This window comes from Symsagittifera roscoffensis, chromosome 3, assembly GCF_963678635.1.
Source record: "Symsagittifera roscoffensis chromosome 3, txSymRosc1.1, whole genome shotgun sequence".
Lineage (NCBI taxonomy): Eukaryota > Metazoa > Xenacoelomorpha > Acoela > Convolutidae > Symsagittifera > Symsagittifera roscoffensis.
The window spans coordinates 62971732-62991407 of record NC_087064.1 but is presented as its reverse complement, the minus strand read 5'-3'; the positions used below and the strand labels follow the sequence as shown (position 1 = coordinate 62991407).

Sequence of the window (19676 nt, the reverse complement as noted above, 5' to 3'; positions counted from 1 at the left end):
CTGCGTCTTCCGGCTGTTGATAATTGGTTGCCATTGCGAATTTGGTTTTGCTGATCCATAATTTAAATTGTTGCCAAAAGTTGAAGTACCACGATCCGGAAAGCAGCGTTTTGTCGTTTTAAAGCTCCGGTGATATTTTTATTTTCATCGACTGTCCTGCGAAAGCTGCAATTATCAATTGTTGTTCATAAAACTTCACTAAGCTAGTAGGAGGTAGTTTATGTCTACCGACCTCTGTGTTATGGGCCCAGAACGCTTTCGCTGCGCCACTCTGCTGTGGCCAATGTACTGCCATTACGAAGATATTGCTGTTTTTGCTGTTTCAATATTTAAGATGTTGTCGTATAGGGTGGAGTATCACAATCCCAAGTATTAGCGAGTGCTCTGGAATCAGCGTTTCACAGTTTTCTGTTTTTTGTCAATTTTGAAACCTTTTTCGCACCAAAAATGTGGTTGAGTAGGTTCACGATTATAATTTTCATAGCTAGTTAAAGCTCCGGTGATATAGCTACTTTGATTGAGTTTCCTGCGTATGCTGTAATTGTCAAAATGTTTGATGCTACATCACTAAAGTAGCGGGAGGGAGGTGGTTTTGATTTGTCAATAGGTTAGATGTTACTTCAGTAAACTAGCAGGAGGTAGTTTCGATCTACGTTTTCTGGGTGAGTGGGGCGGGTGGGGGGGGCATCACGCTTCCGCTACGCCACCCTGCTCCGTCTAATTTCGTGCTGATCCATATTTTGAATTGTTGTCGTATAAGTTGAAGAAACACAGTCCGAAGTAAAAGAAAGTGCTCTGGAAACAGCGTTTCGTCAGTTTCTGTATTTTTCAATTTGAAATCTTTTTTTTTTGCAGAAAAATCTTCAACGCACTGGAGTAGGTGCTCGAACAAATTTCTATAGCTTATTTAAGGATTCGCTGATGTAGCTATTTTTATCGAATCTCCTGCGAAATCGGCATTTGTCAAAAAATAATATATTACTCAACTTGACTAGCAGGAGGTAGTTTCGATCTACCGACCTCTGGGTTATGTGCGCAGCACGCTTCCGCTGCGCCACCCTGCTGTTGATAATACAGTGCTATTGCGATTCTGGTTTTGCTGATCCATAATTTAAGATGTCGTAATGGTACAGTGCCACAACACCAAGTAATAGAGAAACTTTTATCGTTTTCTGTATTTCTAAATTTTGAATGTGAGTGAGTTGGTGCACGAATATAATTTTTTTTGCTACTTAAAGCTCCATTGGTCTAGCTATTTTTAAATCGAGTGTCTTTTGAAAGCTGCAATTGTCAAAAGGTTAGATGTTCCATTACTTATCTTGCAGGAGGTAGTTTCGATCGACCGACCTCTGGGTTATGGGCCCAGCACGCTTCCGCTGCGCCACCCTGCTGTTGTGAATATTTTGCCATTGCGAGTTTGGTTTTGCTGATCCAAAATTAAAGATGTTTCCATAAGGGTGGATTACCGCAATCTAAGTATTAGAAAAAGCTCTGGAAACAGCGTTTAGCCGTTTTCTGTAATTGCTTATTTTAAAAAGTTTTTCACACAGAATTTTTCAAGGTGGATGAGTAGGTGCACGAATCTAAGTTTTCTAGCTACTCTAAGCTCCATCGAGTGTCTTTCAATCGAGTCTCTTGCGAAAGCTGCATTTGTCAATAGGTTAGATGTTACTTTAGTAAACTAGCAGGAGGTAATTTCGATCTACGGCTTCTGGGTGAGGGCGTTGCATCACGCTTCTGTTGCGCCACGCTGCTCTGGCTAAAATTGTGCTATTGCAAAGGTTGTTGCTGATCATTACTTAAAGTGTTAACGGATAGGTTGAAGAAACACGATCCGAAGTAAAAGAAAGTGCTCTGGAAACAGCTTTCGTCGTTTTCTGTATTCGTCAATTTTGAATTTTTTTTTGCAGAAAAATCTGCAACGAGGTTGAGCAGGTCCACGAACAAAATTTTAATAGCTATTTAAGGCTTCGGTGATATAGCTATTTTCATCGAATTTTCTGCAAAAGCTGCAACCGTAAATATTTTTTTGTTACTTCCCTAAACTAACAGGAGGTAGTTTCGATCTACCGACCTCTGGGTTATGGGCCAAGCACGCTTCCGCTGCGCCACCGTGCTGTTGTTAATTTTTTGCCATTACGATTTTGGTTTTGATGATCCAAAATTTAAGATGTTTCCATGCGGGTGGATTACCACAAGCCAAGTATTGGAAAAATCTCTGGAAACAGCGTTTCGTGGTTTTCTGTATTTAATAATTTTGAAAAATTTTTCGCAACATTTTTTTCAATGAATGTGAGTAGGTTCACAAATATAGTATCTATAGCTACTTAAAGCTCCATTGGTCTAGCTATTTTTCAATCGAGTGTCTTGCGAAATCTGCATTTGTCACTAGGTTAGTTGTTACTTCAGTAAACTAGCAGGAGGTACTTTCGATCTACGTTTTCTGGGTGAGTGGGGCGGGGGGGGGGGGGCATCACGCTTCTGCTACGCCACCCTGCTCCGTCTAATTTCGTGCTGATCCATATTTTGAATTGTTGTCGTATAAGTTGAAGAAACACAGTCCGAAGTAAAAGAAAGTGCTCTGGAAACAGCGTTTCGTCAGTTTCTGTATTTTTCAATTTGAAATCTTTTTTTTTGCAGAAAAATCTTCAACGCACTGGAGTAGGTGCTCGAACAAATTTCTATAGCTTATTTAAGGATTCGCTGATGTAGCTATTTTTATCGAATCTCCTGCGAAATCGGCATTTGTCAAAAAATAATATATTACTCAACTTGACTAGCAGGAGGTAGTTTCGATCTACCGACCTCTGGGTTATGTGCGCAGCACGCTTCCGCTGCGCCACCCTGCTGTTGATAATACAGTGCTATTGCGATTCGGGTTTTGCTGATCCATAATTTAAGATGTCGTAATGGTACAGTGCCACAACACCAAGTAATAGAGAAACTTTTATCGTTTTCTGTATTTCTAAATTTTGAATGTGAGTGAGTTGGTGCACGAATATAATTTTTATAGCTACTTAAAGCTCCATTGGTCTAGCTATTTTTAAATCGAGTGTCTTTTGAAAGCTGCAATTGTCAAAAGGTTAGATGTTCCATTACTTATCTTGCAGGAGGTAGTTTCGATCGACCGACCTCTGGGTTATGGGCCCAGCACGCTTCCGCTGCGCCACCCTGCTGTTGTGAATATTTTGCCATTGCGAGTTTGGTTTTGCTGATCCAAAATTAAAGATGTTTCCATAAGGGTGGATTACCGCAATCTAAGTATTAGAAAAAGCTCTGGAAACAGCGTTTAGCCGTTTTCTGTAATTGCTTATTTTAAAAAGTTTTTCACACAGAATTTTTCAAGGTGGATGAGTAGGTGCACGAATCTAAGTTTTCTAGCTACTCTAAGCTCCATCGAGTGTCTTTCAATCGAGTCTCTTGCGAAAGCTGCATTTGTCAATAGGTTAGATGTTACTTTAGTAAATTAGCAGGAGTTGGTTTCGATCTACGGCTTCTGAGTGAGGGGGGTCGCATCACGCTCCCGCTGCGCCACGCTGTTCTGGCTAATATTGCGCTATTGCAAAGATTGTTGCTGATCATAATTTAAAGTGATAACGTATAGATTGAAGAAACACGATCCGAATTAAAAGAAAGTGCTCTGGAAACAGCGTTTTTGTCGTTTTCTGTATTTGTCATTTTGTATTTTTTTTTTGCAAAAAAACCTGCAACGTGTTTGAGTAGGTGCACGAATACAATTTTTATAGCTTCTTAAAGCTCCAATGGTCTAGCTATTTTTTAAATCGAGTGTCTTGTGAAAGATGCAATTGTCAAAAAGTTATATGTTCTTTTACTTAACTAGCAGGAGGTAGTTTCGATCTACTGACTTCTGGGTTATGGGCCCAGCACGCTTCCGCTACTCCACCCTGCTCTTGTTAATGTGTTGCCATTGCGATTTTGGTTTTGCTGAACCAAAGTTTAAGATGGTTCATAAGGGTGGATTACCACAATCCAAGTATTAGAAAATGCTCTGGAAACAGCGTTTAGCCGTTTTCTGTAATTGCTTATTTTAAAAAGTTTTTCACACAGAATTTTTCAAGGTGGATGAGTAGGTGCACGAATCTAAGTTTTCTAGCTACTCTAAGCTCCATCGAGTGTCTTTCAATCGAGTCTTTTGCGAAAGCTGCATTTGTCAATAGGTTAGATGTTACTTTAGTAAATTAGCAGGAGTTGGTTTCGATCTACGGCTTCTGAGTGAGGGGGGTCGCATCACGCTCCCGCTGCGCCACGCTGTTCTGGCTAATATTGCGCTATTGCAAAGATTGTTGCTGATCATAATTTAAAGTGATAACGTATAGATTGAAGAAACACGATCCGAATTAAAAGAAAGTGCTCTGGAAACAGCGTTTTTGTCGTTTTCTGTATTTGTCATTTTGTATTTTTTTTTGCAAAAAAACCTGCAACGTGTTTGAGTAGGTGCACGAATACAATTTTTATAGCTTCTTAAAGCTCCAATGGTCTAGCTATTTTTAAATCGAGTGTCTTGTGAAAGATGCAATTGTCAAAAAGTTATATGTTCTTTTACTTAACTAGCAGGAGGTAGTTTCGATCTACTGACTTCTGGGTTATGGGCCCAGCACGCTTCCGCTACTCCACCCTGCTCTTGTTAATGTGTTGCCATTGCGATTTTGGTTTTGCTGAACCAAAGTTTAAGATGTTTTCATAAGGGTGGATTACCACAATCCAAGTATTAGAAAATGCTCTGGAAACAGCGTTTAGCCGTTTTCTGTTATTACTTATTTTAAAAAGTTTTTCGCACAAAATTTTTCAATGTGGGTGAGTAGGTGCACCAACCTAAGTTCTATAGCTACTTTTAGCTCCATTGGTCTAGCTATTTTTCAATCGAGTCTCTTGCGAAAGCTGCATTTGTCAATAGGTTAGATGTTACTTTAGTAAATTAGCAGGAGTTGGTTTCGATCTACGGCTTCTGAGTGAGGGGGGTCGCATCACGCTCCCGCTGCGCCACGCTGTTCTGGCTAATATTGCGCTATTGCAAAGATTGTTGCTGATCATAATTTAAAGTGTTAACGCATAGATTGAAGAAACACGATTCGAATTAAAAGAAAGTGCTCTGGAAACAGCGTTTTTGTCGTTTTCTGTATTTGTCATTTTGTATTTTTTTTTTGCAAAAAAACCTGCAACGTGTTTGAGTAGGTGCACGAATACAATTTTTATAGCTTATTAAAGCTCCAATGGTCTAGCTATTTTTAGATCGAGTGTCTTGTGAAAGATGCAATTGTCAAAAAGTTATATGTTCTTTTACTTAACTAGCAGGAGGTAGTTTCGATCTACTGACTTCTGGGTTATGGGCCCAGCACGCTTCCGCTACTCCACCCTGCTCTTGTTAATGTGTTGCCATTGCGATTTTGGTTTTGCTGAACCAAATTTTAAGATGTTTCCATAAGGGTGGATTACCACAATCTAAGTATTAGAAAAAGCTCTGGAAACAGCGTTTAGCCGTTTTCAGTAATTATTTATTTTAAAAAGTTTTTCACACGGAATTTTTCAATGTGGATGAGTAGGTGCACGAATCTAAGTTTTCTAGCTACTTAAAGCTCCATCGAGTGTCTTGCGAAAGCTGCATTTGTCAATAGGTTAGATGTTACTTCAGTAAATTAGCAGGAGGTGGTTTCTATCTACGGCTTCTGAGTGAGGGGGGTCGCATCACCTTCCAGCTGCCTCACGCTGCTCTGGCTAATATTGTGCTATTGCAAAGATTGTTGCTGATCATAATTTAAAGTGTTAACGTATAGGTTGAAGAAACACACGATCCGAATTAAATGAAAGTGCTCTTGAAACAGCGTTTTGTCGTTTTCTGTATTTGTTAATTTTGAATTTTTGTTTGCAGAAAAATCTGCAACGTGGTTCAGTTTTTGCACGAATAAATTTTTTGTAGCTATTTAAGGGTCCGGTGATATAGTTTTTTTATCGAATTATCTACGAAAGCTGCAACTGTCAGAAATTTATATGTTAATTTACTTAACTAGCAGGAGGTAGTTTCGATCTACCGACCTGTGGGTTATGGGCACAGCAAGCTTCCGCTGCGCCACCCTGCTGTTGTGAATTTTTTGCCATCGCGATTTTGGTTTTGCTTATTCAAAATTTTTGATTTTTCCATAAGGGTGGATTACCACAATCTAAGTATTAGAAAAAGCTCTGGAAACAGCGTTTAGCCGTTTTCTGTAATGATATATTTTAAAAAGGATGGATTTGCTGATCCAAAGTTTAAGATGTTTCCATAAGGGTGGATTACCACAATCCAAGTATTAGAAAATGCTCTGGAAACAGCGTTTAGCCGTTTTCTGTTATTACTTATTTTAAAAATGTTTTTCGCGCAAAATTTTTCAATGTGGGTGAGTAGGTGCACCAACCTAAGTTCTCTAGCTACTTTTAGCTCCATTGGTCTAGCTATTTTTCAATCGAGTCTCTTGCGAAAGCTGCATTTGTCAATAGGTTAGATGTTACTTTAGTAAATTAGCAGGAGTTGGTTTCGATCTACGGCTTCTGAGTGAGGGGGGTCGGATCACGCTCCCGCTGCGCCACGCTGTTCTGGCTAATATTGCGCTATTGCAAAGATTGTTGCTGATCATAATTTAAAGTGTTAACGCATAGATTGAAGAAACACGATCCGAATTAAAAGAAAGTGCTCTGGAAACAGCGTTTTTGTCGTTTTCTGTATTTGTCATTTTGTATTTTTTTTTTTGCAAAAAAACCTGCAACGTGTTTGAGTAGGTGCACGAATACAATTTTTATAGCTTCTTAAAGCTCCAATGGTCTAGCTAATTTTAAATCGAGTGTCTTGTGAAAGATGCAATTGTCAAAAATTTATATAATCTTTTACTTAACTAGCAGGAGGTAGTTTCGATCTACCGACCTCTGGGTTATGGGCCCAGCACGCTTCCGCTGCGCCATCCTGCTGTTGTTAATTTTTTGCGATTGCGATTTTGGTTTTGTTGATCCAAAATTAAAGATGTTTCCATAAGGGTGGATTACCGCAATCTAAGTATTAGAAAAAGCTCTGGAAACAGCGTTTAGCCGTTTTCTGTAATTGCTTATTTAAAAAAAAGTTTTTCACACAGAATTTTTCAAGGTGGATGAGTAGGTGCACGAATCTAAGTTTTCTAGCTACTCTAAGCTCCATCGAGTGTCTTTCAATCGAGTGTCTTGTGAAAGCTGCATTTGTCAATAGGTTAGATGTTACTTGAGTAATTTAGCAGGAGGTGGTTTCGATCTACGGCTTCTGAATGAGGTGGGTCGCATCACGCTCCCGCTGCGCCACGCTGCTCTGGCTAATATTGTGCTATTGCAAAGATTGTTGCTGATCATAATTTAAAGTGTTAACGTATAGGTTGAAGAAATACACGATCCGAATTAAATGAAAGTGCTCTTGAAACAGCGTTTTGTCGTTTTCTGTATTTGTTAATTTTGAATTTTTTTTGCAGAAAAATCTGCAACGTGGTTGAGTTTTTGCACGAATAAAATTTTTTAAAGCTATTTAAGGGTCCTGTGATATAGTTTTTTTATCGAATATTCTGCGGAAGCTGCAACTGTCAGAAATTTATGTGTTAATTTACTTAACTAGCAGGAGGTAGTTTCGATCTACCGATCTCTGGGTTATGGTCCAAGAACGCTTCCGCTGCGCCACCGTGCTGGTGTTTATAATTAGCCATTACGATTTTGGTTTTGATGATCCAAAAATTAGGATGTTGTCGTAATGGTAGAGTGCCACAACCCCAAGTAATAGAGAATGCTCTAGAAACAGCTTTTCGCCGTTTTCTGTATTTGTAACTTTTGAAAAAATTTTCGCACAAAAATGTTCAATGTCAGTGAGTTGGTGCACGAATATAATTCTTATAGCTACGTGAAGCTCCATTGTTCTAGCTATTTTTAAATCTAGTGTCTTGTTAAAGCTGCAATTATCAAATGGTTAGATGTTCCTTTACTTAACTAGCAGGAGGTAGTTTTGATCTACTGACCTCTTGGTTATATGCCCAGCACGCTTCCGCTGCGCCACCCTGCTGTTGTTTATGTTTTGTTATTGCGATTTTGGTTTTGCTGATTCAAAATTTTTGATGTTTCCATAAGGGTGGATTACCACAATCCAAGTATTAGAAAAAAGCTCTGGAAATAGCTCTGGAGAAAAATTGGAAACACATTGGAGCTATGAGTTTTTTACATTTTTTATACTTATTTAAAGCTCCAATGTTGTAGCTGTTTTTAATCGAGTGTCATGCGAAAGCTGCATTTGTCAATAGGATAGATGATACTTCAGTAAATTAGCAGGAGATGGCTTCGATTTACGGCTTCTGAGTGAGGGGGGTCGCATCACGCTCCCGCTGCGCCACGCTGCTCTGGCTAATATTGTGCTATTGCAAAGATTGTTGTTGATAATAATTTAAAGTGTTAACGTATAGGTTGAAGAAACACGATACGATTTTTAAAAAAATGCTCTGGAAACAGCGTTTTGTCGTTTTCTGTACTTGTCATTTTGAATTTTGTTTGCAGAAAAACCTGCAAGGTGTTTGAGTAGGTGCAGTAATACAATTTTTATAGCTTCTCAAAACTCTAATGTTCTAGCTATTTTCAAATCGAGTGTCTTATGAAAGATGCAAATGTCAAAAAGTTCTTTTACTTAATTAGCAGGAGGTAGTTTCGATCTACCGACCTCTGCTTATGGGCCCCGCACGCTTCCGCTGCTCCCCCTTCTGTTATTAATATTTTGCCAGTGCGATTTTGGTTTTACTGATCCAAAATTTAGGATTTTCCCAAAAGGGTGGATTACTACAACCCAAGTGTTAGAAAATGCTCTGGAAACAGCGTTTAGCCGTTTTCTGTAATTCTTTATATTAAAAAGTTTTTCACACAGCATTTTTCAATGTGGGTGAGTAGGTGCACGAATCTAAGTTTTCAATCGAGTGTCTTGCGAAAGCTGCATTTGTCAATCAACAAATTAGCAGGAGGTGGTTTCGATCTACGTCTTCTGTTGCTGATCATAATTTAAAGTGTTAACAAAAAACGATCCGAAAAAACACGATCCGAATTAAAAGAAAGTGATCTGGAAACAGCGTTTTGTCGTTTTCTGTATTTGTCAATTTAGAAATTTTTGCAGAAAAATCTGCAACGTGGTTGAGTATGTCCATGAACATAATTTTATAGCTATTTAAGGCTCCCGTGATAATGCTATTTTCATCGAGTGTTCTGCGAAAGCTGCAACCGTAAAATTTTATTTGTTGGTTCACAAAACTAGCAGGAGGTAGTTTCGATCTAACGATCTCTGGGTTGTGGTCCAAGAACGCTTCCGCTGCGCCACCGTGCTGGTGTTTATAATTAGCCATTACGATTTTGGTTTTGATGATCCAAAATTTAGGATGTTGTCGTAATGGTAGAATGCCACAACCCCAAGTAATAGAGAATGCTCTAGAAACAGCTTTTCGCCGTTTTCTATATTTGTAACTTTTGAAAAAATTTTTGCACAAAAATGTTCAATGTCAGTGAGTTGGTGCACGAATATAATTCTCATAGCTACGCGAAGCTCCATTGGTCTAGCTGTTTTTAAATCGAGTGTCTATTGATTAAAGGAGGTAGTTTTGATCTACTGACCTCTGGGGTATGGGCCCAGCACGCTTCCTCTGCGCCACCCTGCTGTTGTTTATGTTTTGTCATTGCGATTTTGGTTTTGCTGATTCAAAGTTTAAGATGTTTCCAGATGTTCCCATAAGGGTGGATTACCACAATCCAAGTATTAGAAATTGCTCTGGAAACAGTGTTTAGCCGTTTTCTGTTATTATTTATTTTAGAAAGTTTTTCGCAAAAAATTTTCAATGTGGGTGAGTAGGTACACGAATCTAGGTTTTCTAGCTACTTAAAGCTCCATTGGTCTAGATATTTTTCAATCGAGTTTCTTGTGAAAGCTGCAATTGTCAAATGGTTAGATGTTCCTTTACTTAACTAGCAGGAGGTAGTTTCGATCTACTGACCTCTGGGTTATGGGACCAGCACGCTTCCGCTTCGCCACCCTGCTGTTGTTAATGTTTTGTCATTGCGATTTTGGTTTTGCTGATTCAAAGCTTAAGATGTTTCCATAAGGGTGGATTACCACAATCCAAGTATTAGAAAATGCTCTGGAAACAGTGTTTAGCCGTTTTCTGTAATTATTTATTTTAAAAAGTTTTTCGCAAAAATTTTTTCAATGTGGGTGAGTAGGTGCACGAATCTAAGTTTTCTAGCTACTTAAAGCTCCATCGAGTGTCTTCCAGTCGAGTTTCTTGCGAAAGCTGCATTTGTCAATAGGTTATATGTTTTTTCATAAATTAGCAGGAGGTGGTTTCGATCTACGTCTTCTGTTGTTGATCATAATTTAAATTGTTAACGTATAGGTTGAAGAAACACGATCCGAATTAAAAGAAAGTGCTCTGGAAACAACGTTTTGTCGTTTTCTGTATTTAAAAATTTTGAAAAAAATTTTTTGCAGAAAAATCTTCAACGCACTTGAGTAGGTGCACGAACAAATTTTTACAGCTGTTTAAAGTTTCGCTGATGTAGCTATTTTTATCGAATCTCCTGCAAAATCTGCGACCGTCAAAAACTTATATATTACTTAACTTGACTAGCAGAAGGTAGTTTCGATCTACCGACCTCTGGGTATTGGGCCCAGCACGCTTCAGCTGCGCCACCCTGATGCCATTTCGATTCTGATGCCATTTCGACTCTGGTTTTGCCGATTCATAATTTAAGATGTTGTCGTAATGGTAGAGTGCCACAACCCCAAGTAATAGAGAATGCTCTAGAAACAGCTTTTCGCGTTTTCTCTATTTGTAGATTTTGAAAAAATTTTCGCACAAAAATTTTCAATGTGAGTGAGTTGGTGCACGAATAAATTTTTATACCTATTTTAAGCTCCAATGTTGTAGCTCTTTTTGATCTCAATTAGCAGGAGGTAGTTTCGATCTACCGACCTCTGGGTTATGTGCCCAGCACGCATCCGCTGCGCCACCGCACTGTTATTAATAGTTTGCCATTGCATTTTGTTTTTGCTGATCCAAAATTTAGGATGTTTCCATAAGGGTGGATTACCACAACCCAAGTATTAGAAAATGCTCTGGAAACAGCGTTTAACCGTTTTCTGTAATTATTTATTTTAGAAAGTTTTTCGCACAAAATTTTCAATGTGGGTGAGTAGGTGCACGAATCTAGGTTTTCTAGCTACTTAAAGCTCCATTGGTCTAGCTATTTTTCAATCGAGTGTCTTGTGAAAGCTGCAATTGTCAAATGGTTAGATGTTCCTTTACTTCACTAGCAGGAGGTAGTTTCGATCTACTGACCTCTGGGTTATGGGACCAGCACGCTTCCGCTTCTCCACCCTGCTGTTGTTAATGTTTTGTCATTGCGATTTTGATATTGCTGAACCAAAAAATAGGATGTTTTCATAAGGGTGGATTACCACAATCCAAGTATTAGAAAATGCTCCGGAAACAGAGTTTAGCCGTTTTCTGTAATTATTTTTTTAAAAGTTTTTCGCACAAAATTTTTCAATGTGGGTGAGTAGGTGCACGAATCTAGGTTTTCTAGCTACTTAAAGCTCCATTGGTCTAGCTATTTTTCAATCGAAAGTCTTGTGAAACCTGCAATTGTCAAATGGTTAGATGTTCCTTTACCTAACTAGCAGGAGGTAGTTTCGATCTACTGACCTCTGGGTTATGGGACCAGCACGCTTCCGCTTCTCCACCCTGCTGTTGTTAATGTTTTGTCATTGCGATTTTGGTTTTGCTGATTCAAAGCTTAAGATGATTCCATAAGGGTGGGTTACCACAATCCAAGTGTTAGAAAATGCCCTGGAAACAGCGTTTAACCGTTTTCTGTAATTATTTTTTTAAAAAAGTTTCGCAAAAAATTTTTCAATGTTGGTGAGTAGGTGCACGAATCTAAGTTTTCTAGCTACTTAAAGCTCCATTGGTCTAGCTATTTTTCAACCGAGTATCTTGTGAAAGCTGCAATTGTCAAATGGTTAGATGTAGCTTTAATTAACTAGCAGGAGGTAGTTTCGATCTACTGACCTCTGGGTTATGGGACCAGCACGCTTCCGCTTCGCCACCCTGCTGTTGTCATTGTTTTGTCATTGCGATTTTGGTTTTGCTGATTCAAAGCTTAAGATGATTCCATAAGGGTGGGTTACCACAATCCAAGTGTTAGAAAATGCCCTGGAAACAGCGTTTAACCGTTTTCTGTAATTATTTTTTTAAAAAAGTTTCGCAAAAAATTTTTCAATGTTGGTGAGTAGGTGCACGAATCTAAGTTTTCTAGCTACTTAAAGCTCCATTGGTCTAGCTATTTTTCAACCGAGTATCTTGTGAAAGCTGCAATTGTCAAATGGTTAGATGTAGCTTTAATTAACTAGCAGGAGGTAGTTTCGATCTACTGACCTCTGGGTTATGGGACCAGCACGCTTCCGCTTCGCCACCCTGCTGTTGTTAATGTTTTGTCATTGCGATTTTGGTTTTGCTGATTCAAAGCCTAAGATGTTTCCATAAGGGTGGATTACCACAATCTAAGTATTAGAAAATGCTCTGGAAACAGCGTTTAACCGTTTTCTGTAATTAATTATTTTAAAAAGTTTTTCGCACAAAATCTTTCAATGTGGGTGAGTTGGTGCACGAATCAAAGGTTTCTAGCTACTTAAAGCTCCATTGGTCTAGCTTTTTTTCAATCGAGTGTCTTGCGAAAGCTGCATTTGTCAATAGGATAGATGTTACTTCAGTAAATTAGCAGGAGATGGTTTCGATCGATAGCTTCTGAGTGAGGGGGGTCGCATCACGCTCCCGCTGCGTCACGCTGCTCTGGCTAATATTGTGCTATTGCAAAGATTGTTGCTAATCATAATTTAACGTTATAACGTATAGGTTGAATAAACGATACGAATTGAAAGAAAGTGCTCTGGAAACGGCGTTTTGTCGTTTTCTGTATTTGTCATTTTGTATTTTTTTTGCAGAAAAATCTTCAACGCACTGGAGTAGGTGCTCGAACAAATTTCTATAGCTTATTTAAGGCTTCGCTGATGTAGCTATTTTATCGAATCTCCTGCGAAATCGGCATTTGTCAAAAAATAATATATTACTCAACTTGACTAGCAGGAGGTAGTTTCGATCTACCGACCTCTGGGTTATGTGCGCAGCACGCTTCCGCTGCGCCACCCTGCTGTTGATAATACAGTGCTATTGCGATTCTGGTTTTGCTGATCCATAATTTAAGATGTTGTCGTAATGGTACAGTGCCACAACACCAAGTAATAGAGAAACTTTTATCGTTTTCTGTAATTCTAAATTTTGAATGTGAGTGAGTTGGTGCACGAATATAATTTTCATAGCTACTTAAAGCTCCATTGGTCTAGCTATTTTTAAATCGAGTGTCTTGTGAAAGCTGCAATTGTCAAAAGGTTAGATGTTCCATTACTTATCTTGCAGGAGGTAGGTTCGATCGGCCGACCTCTGGGTTATGGGCCCAGCACGCTTCCGCTGCGCCACCCTGCTGTTGTGAATATTTTGCCATTGCAATTTTGGTTTTACTGATGCAAATTTTAAGATGTTTCCATAAGGGTGGGTTACCACAATCCAACTATTAGAAAATGTTCTGGAAACAATTTTTTGCCGTTTTCTGTAATTGTTTATTTTTCAAAGCTTTTCGCACAAAATTTTTCATAGTGGGTGAGTAGGTGCACCAACCTAAGTTTTCTAGCTACTTAAAGCTCCATTGGTCTAGCTATTTTTCAATCGAGTGTCTTGCGAAAGCTGCGTTTGTCAATAGGATAGATGTTACTTCAGTAAATTAGCAGAAGATGGTTTCGATCTACGGCTTCTGAGTGAGGGGGGTCGCATGACGCTCCCGCTGCGCCACGCTGCTCTGGCTAATATTGTGATATTGCAAAGATTTTTGCTGATCATAATTTAAAATGTTAACGTATAGGTTGAAGAAACACGATACGAATTAAAAGAAAGTGCTCTGAAAACAGCGTTTTGTCGTTTTCTGTATTTGTCATTTTGTATTTTTTTTGCAGAAAAATCTGCAACGTGTTGAGTAGGTGCACGAATACAATTTTAATAGCTACTTAAAGCTCCATTGGTCTAGCTATTTTCAAATCGAGTGTTTTGTGAAAGATGCAATCGTCAAAATGTTATATATTCTTTTACTTAATTAGCAGGAGGTAGTTTCGATCTACCGACCTCTGGGTTGTGGGCCCAGCACGCTTCCGCTGCGCCACCCTCCTGTTGTTAATCTTTTTCCATTGCGATTTTGGTTTTGCTGAACCAAAATTTAAAATGTTTCCATAAGTGTGGATTACCTCAATCCAAGTATTAGAAAATGCTCTGGAAACAGCGTTTAGCCGTTTTCTGTAATTATTTTTTTTCAAAGTTTTTCGCACAAACTTTTTCAATGTGGGTAAGTTGGTGCACGAATCTAAATTTTCTAGCTACTTAAAGCTCCATTGGTTTAGCTATTTTTCAATCGAGTGTCTTGCGAAAGCTGCGTTTGTCAATAGGATAGATGTTACTTCAGTAAATTAGCAGAAGATGGTTTCGATCTACGGCTTCTGAGTGAGGGGGGTCGCATCACGCTCCCGCTGCGCCACGCTGCTCTGGCTAATATTGTGATATTGCAAAGATTGTTGCTGATCATAATTTAAAGTGTTAACGTATAGGTTGAAGAAACACGACACGAACTAAAAGAAAGTGCTCTGGAAACAGCGTTTTGTCGTTTTCTGTATTTGTCATTTTGAATTTTTTTTTGGCAAAAAAACCTGCAACGTGTTTGAGTAGGTGCACGAATACAATTTTTATAGCTTCTTAAAGCTCCCATGGTCTAGCTAATTTTAAATCGAGTGTCTTGTGAATGATGCAATTGTCAAAAAGTTATATGTTCTTTTACTTTACTAGCAGGAGGTAGTTTCGATTTACCGACCTCTGGGTTATGGGCCCAGCACGCTTCCGCTGCGCCACCCTGCTGTTGTTAATGTTTTGCCATTGCTTTTTTGGTTTTGCTGAACCAAAATTTAAAATGTTTCCATAAATGTGGATTACCTCAATCCAAGTATTAGAAAATGCTCTGGAAACAGCGTTTAGCCGTTTTCTGTAATTACTTTTTTAAAGTTTTTCGCACAAACTTTTTCAATGTGGGTAAGTTGGTGCACGAATCTAAATTTTCTAGCTACTTAAAGCTCCATTTGTTCAGCTATTTTTCAATCGAGTGTCTTGCGAAAGCTGCATTTGTCAATAGGATAGATGTTACTTCAGTAAATTAGCAGGAGACGGTTTTGATCTACGGCTTCTGAGGGAGGGGGTCGCATCACGCTCCCGCTGCGCCACGCTGCTCTGGCTAATATTGTGCTATTGCAAAGATTGTTGCTGATTATAATTTAAAGTGATAACGTATAGGTTGAAGAAACACGATACGAATTAAAAGAAGTGCTCTGGAAACAGCGTTTTGTCGTTTTCTGTATTTGTCCTTTTGAATTTTGTTTGCAGAAAAATCTGCAACGTGTTTGAGTAGGTGCACGAATACAATTTTAATAGCTACTTAAAGCTCCATTGGTCTAGCTATGTTTAAATCGAGTGTCTTGTGAAAGCTGCAAATGTCATAAGGTTATATTTTCCTTTACTTAACTAGCAGGAGGTAGTTTCGATCTCCCGTCCTCTGGGTTATGGGTCAAGCACGCTTCCGGTGCGCCACCCTGCTGTTGTGAATATTTTGCCATTGCAATTTTGGTTTTACTGATCCAAATTTTAAGATGTTTCCATAAGGGTGGGTTACCACAATCCAACTATTAGAAATTGCTCTGGAAACAATGTCTAGCCGTTTTCTGTAATTGTTTCTTTTTCAAAGTTTTTCGCTCAAAATTTTTCATAGTTGATGAGTAGGTGCACGAACCTAAGTTTTCTAGCTACTTAAAGCTCCATTGGTCTAGCTATTTTAAAATCGAGTGTCCTGTGAAAGATGCAATTGTCAAAAAGTTATATGTTCTTTTACTTAACTAGCAGGAGGTAGTTTCGATCTACCGACCTCTGGGTTATGGGCCCAGCACGCTTCCGCTGCTCCACCCTGCTGTTGTTAATGTTTTGCCATTGCTTTTTTGGATTGCTGAACCAAAATTTAAGATGTTTCCATAAGGGTAGATTACCACAATCCAAGTATTAGAAAAGGCTCTGGAAACAGCGTTTAGCCGTTTTCTGTAATTGTTTATCTTAAAAATCTTTAAAAGTTTTTCGCACAAAATCTTTCAATGTGGGTGAGTTGAAGCACAAATCTTAATTTTCTAGCTACTTAAAGCTCCATTTGTTTAGCTATTTTTCAATCGAGTGTCTTGCGCAAGCTGCATTTGTCAATAGGATAGATGTTACTTCAGTAAATTAGCAGGAGACGGTTTTGATCTACGGCTTCTGAGTGAGGGGGTCGCATCACGCTCCCGCTGCGCCACGCTGCTCTGGCTAATATAGTGCTATTGCAAAGATTGTTGCTGATCATAATTTAAAGTGAAAACGTATAGGTTGAAGAAACAGGATACGAATTAAAAGAAGTGCTCTGGAAACAGCGTTTTGTCGTTTTCTGTATTTGTCCTTTTGAATTTTTTTTTGCAGAAAAATCTGCAACGTGTTTGAGTAGGTGCACGAATACAATTTTAATGGCTACTTAAAGCTCCATTGGTCTAGCTATGTTTATATCGAGTGTCTTGTGAAAGCTGCAAATGTCATAAGGTTATATTTTCCTTTACTTAACTAGCAGGAGGTAGTTTTGATCTTCCGTCCTCTGGGTTATGGGTCCAGCACGCTTCCGCTGCGCCACCCTGCTGTTGTGAATATTTTGCCATTGCAATTTTGGTTTTACTGATCCAAATTTTAAGATGTTTCCATAAGGGTGGGTTATCACAATCCAACTATTAGAAAATTCTCTGGAAACAATGTTTAGCCGTTTTCTGTAATTGTTTAATTTTCAAAGCTTTTCGTACAAAATTTTTCATAGTGGGTGAGTAGGTGCACGAACGTAAGTTTTCTAGCTACTTAAAGCTCCATTGGTCTAGCTATTTTTGAATCGAGTTTCCTGTGAAAGATGCAATTGTCAAAAATTTATATGTTCTTTTACTTAACTAGCAGGAGGTAGTTTTGATCTACCGACCTCTGGGTTATGGGCCCAGCACGCTTCCGCTGCGCCACCCTACTGTTGTTAATTTTTCGCCATTGCTTTTTTGGTTTTGCTGAACCAAAATTTAAGATATCTCCATATGTGTGGATTACCACAATCCAAGTATTAGAAAAGGCTCTGGAAACAGCGTTTAGCCGTTTTCTGTAATTGTTTATCTTAAAAATCTTTAAAATGTTTCCGCACAAAATCTTTCAATGTGGGTGAGTTGAAGCACAAATCTTAATTTTCTAGCTACTTAAAGCTCCATTTGTGTAGCTATTTTTCAATCGAGTGTCTTGCGAAAGCTGCATTTGTCAATAGGATAGATGTTACTTCAGTAAATTAGCAGGAGACGGTTTCGATCTACGGTTTCTGAGTGAGGGGGTCGCATCACGCTCCCGCTGCGCCACGCTGCTCTGGCTAATATTTTGATATTGCAAAGATTGTTGCTGATCATAATTTAAATTGATAACGTATAGGTTGAAGAAACACGATACGAATTAAAAGAAGTGCTCTGGAAACAGCGTTTTGTCGTTTTCTGTATTTGTCCTTTTGAATTTTTTTTTTGCAGAAAAATCTGCAACGTGTTTGAGTAGGTGCACGAATACAATTTTAATAGCTACTTAAAGCTCCATTGGTCTAGCTATGTTTAAATCGAGTGTCTTGTGAAAGCTGCAAATGTCATAAGATTATATTTTCCTTTACTTAACTAGCAGGAGGTAGTTTCGATCTCCCGTCCTCTGTGTTATGGGTCAAGCACGCTTCCGCTGCGCCACCCTGCTGTTGTGAATATTTTGCCATTGCAATTTTGGTTTTACTGATCCAAATTTTAAGATGTTTCCATAAGGGTGGGTTACCACAATCCAACTATTAGAAAATGCTCTGGAAACAATGTCTAGCCGTTTTGTGTAATTGTTTCTTTTTCAAAGTTTTTCGCACAAAATTTTTCATAGTGGATGAGTAGGTGCACGAACCTAAGTTTTCTAGCTACTTAAAGCTCCATTGGTCTAGCTATTTTAAAATCGAGTGTCCTCTGAAAGATGCAATTGTCAAAAAGTTATATGTTCTTTTACTTAACTAGCAGGAGGTAGTTTCGATCTACCGACCTCTGGGTTATGGGCCCAGCACGCTTCCGCTGCGCCACCCTGCTGTTGTTAATGTTTTGCCATTGTTTTTTGGATTGCTGAACCAAAATTTAAGATGTTTCCATAAGAGTACATTACCACAATCCAAGTATTAGAAAAGGCTCTGGAAACAGCGTTTAGCCGTTTTCTGTAATTGTTTATCTTAAAAATCTTAAAAAGTTTTTCGCACAAAATCTTTCAATGTGGGAGAGTTGAAGCACAAATCTTAATTTTCTAGCTACTTAAAGCTCCATTTGTTTAGCTATTTTTCAATTGAGTGTCTTGCGCAAGCTGCATTTGTCAATAGGATAGATGTTACTTCAGTAAATTAGCAGGAGACGGTTTTGATCTACGGCTTCTGAGTGAGGGGTTCGCATCACGCTCCCGCTGCGCCACGCTGCTCTGACTAATATAGTGCTATTGCAAAGATTGTTGCTGATCATAATTTAAAGTGAAAACGTATAGGTTGAAGAAACACGATACGAATTAAAAGAAGTGCTCTGGAAACAGCGTTTTGTCGTTTTCTGTATTTGTCCTTTTGAATTTTTTTTTGCAGAAAAATCTGCAACGTGTTTGAGTAGGTGCACGAATACAATTTTAATAGCTACTTAAAGCTCCATTGGTCTAGCTATGTTTAAATCGAGTGTCTTGTGAAAGCTGCAAATGTCATAAGGTTATATTTTCCTTTACTTAACTAGCAGGAGGTAGTTTCGATCTACCGTCCTCTGGGTTATGGGTCCAGCACGCTTCCGCTGCGCCACCCTGCTGTTGTGAATATTTTGCCATTGCAATTTTGGTTTTACTGATCCAAATTTTAAGATGTTTCCATAAGGGTGGGTTATCACAATCCAACTATTAGAAAATGCTCTGGAAACAATGTTTAGCCGTTTTCTGTAATTGTTTAATTTTCAAAGCTTTTCGTACAAAATTTTTCATAGTGGGTGAGTAGGTGCACGAACCTAAGTTTTCTAGCTACTTAAAGCTCCATTGGTCTAGCTATTTTTGAATCGAGTGTCCTGTGAAAGATGCAATTGTCAAAAATTTATATGTTCTTTTACTTAACTAGCAGGAGGTAGTTTTGATCTACCGACCTCTGGGTTATGTGCCCAGCACGCTTCCGCTGCGCCACCCTGCTGTTGTTAATGTTTTGCCATTGCTTTTTTGGATTGCTGAACAAAATTTAAGATGTTTCCATATGGGTAGATTACCACAATCCAAGTATTAGAAAAGGCTCTGGAAACAGCTTTTAGCCGTTTTCTGTAATTGTTTATCTTAAAAATCTTTAAAATTTTTTCGCACAAAATCTTTCAATGTGGGTGAGTTGAAGCACAAATCTTAATTTTCTAGCTA

At 38.6% G+C, this 19676-nt stretch overlaps 1 protein-coding gene and 2 non-coding genes across 12 annotated transcripts in view; 1 reads left to right on the top strand and 2 right to left on the bottom strand.

The window, feature by feature from the left end:
* Nucleotides 1-19676, top strand: part of LOC134841932 (dynein axonemal heavy chain 8-like) — a 196505-nt gene that overhangs the window by 65012 nt on the left and 111817 nt on the right. The window lies entirely within an intron of this gene.
* Trnam-cau (transfer RNA methionine (anticodon CAU)) lies at nucleotides 6886-6957 on the bottom strand. The gene has a single exon. It is a non-coding gene; the product is annotated as a tRNA-Met (tRNA).
* On the bottom strand, nucleotides 18281-18352 carry Trnam-cau (transfer RNA methionine (anticodon CAU)). The gene has a single exon. It is a non-coding gene; the product is annotated as a tRNA-Met (tRNA).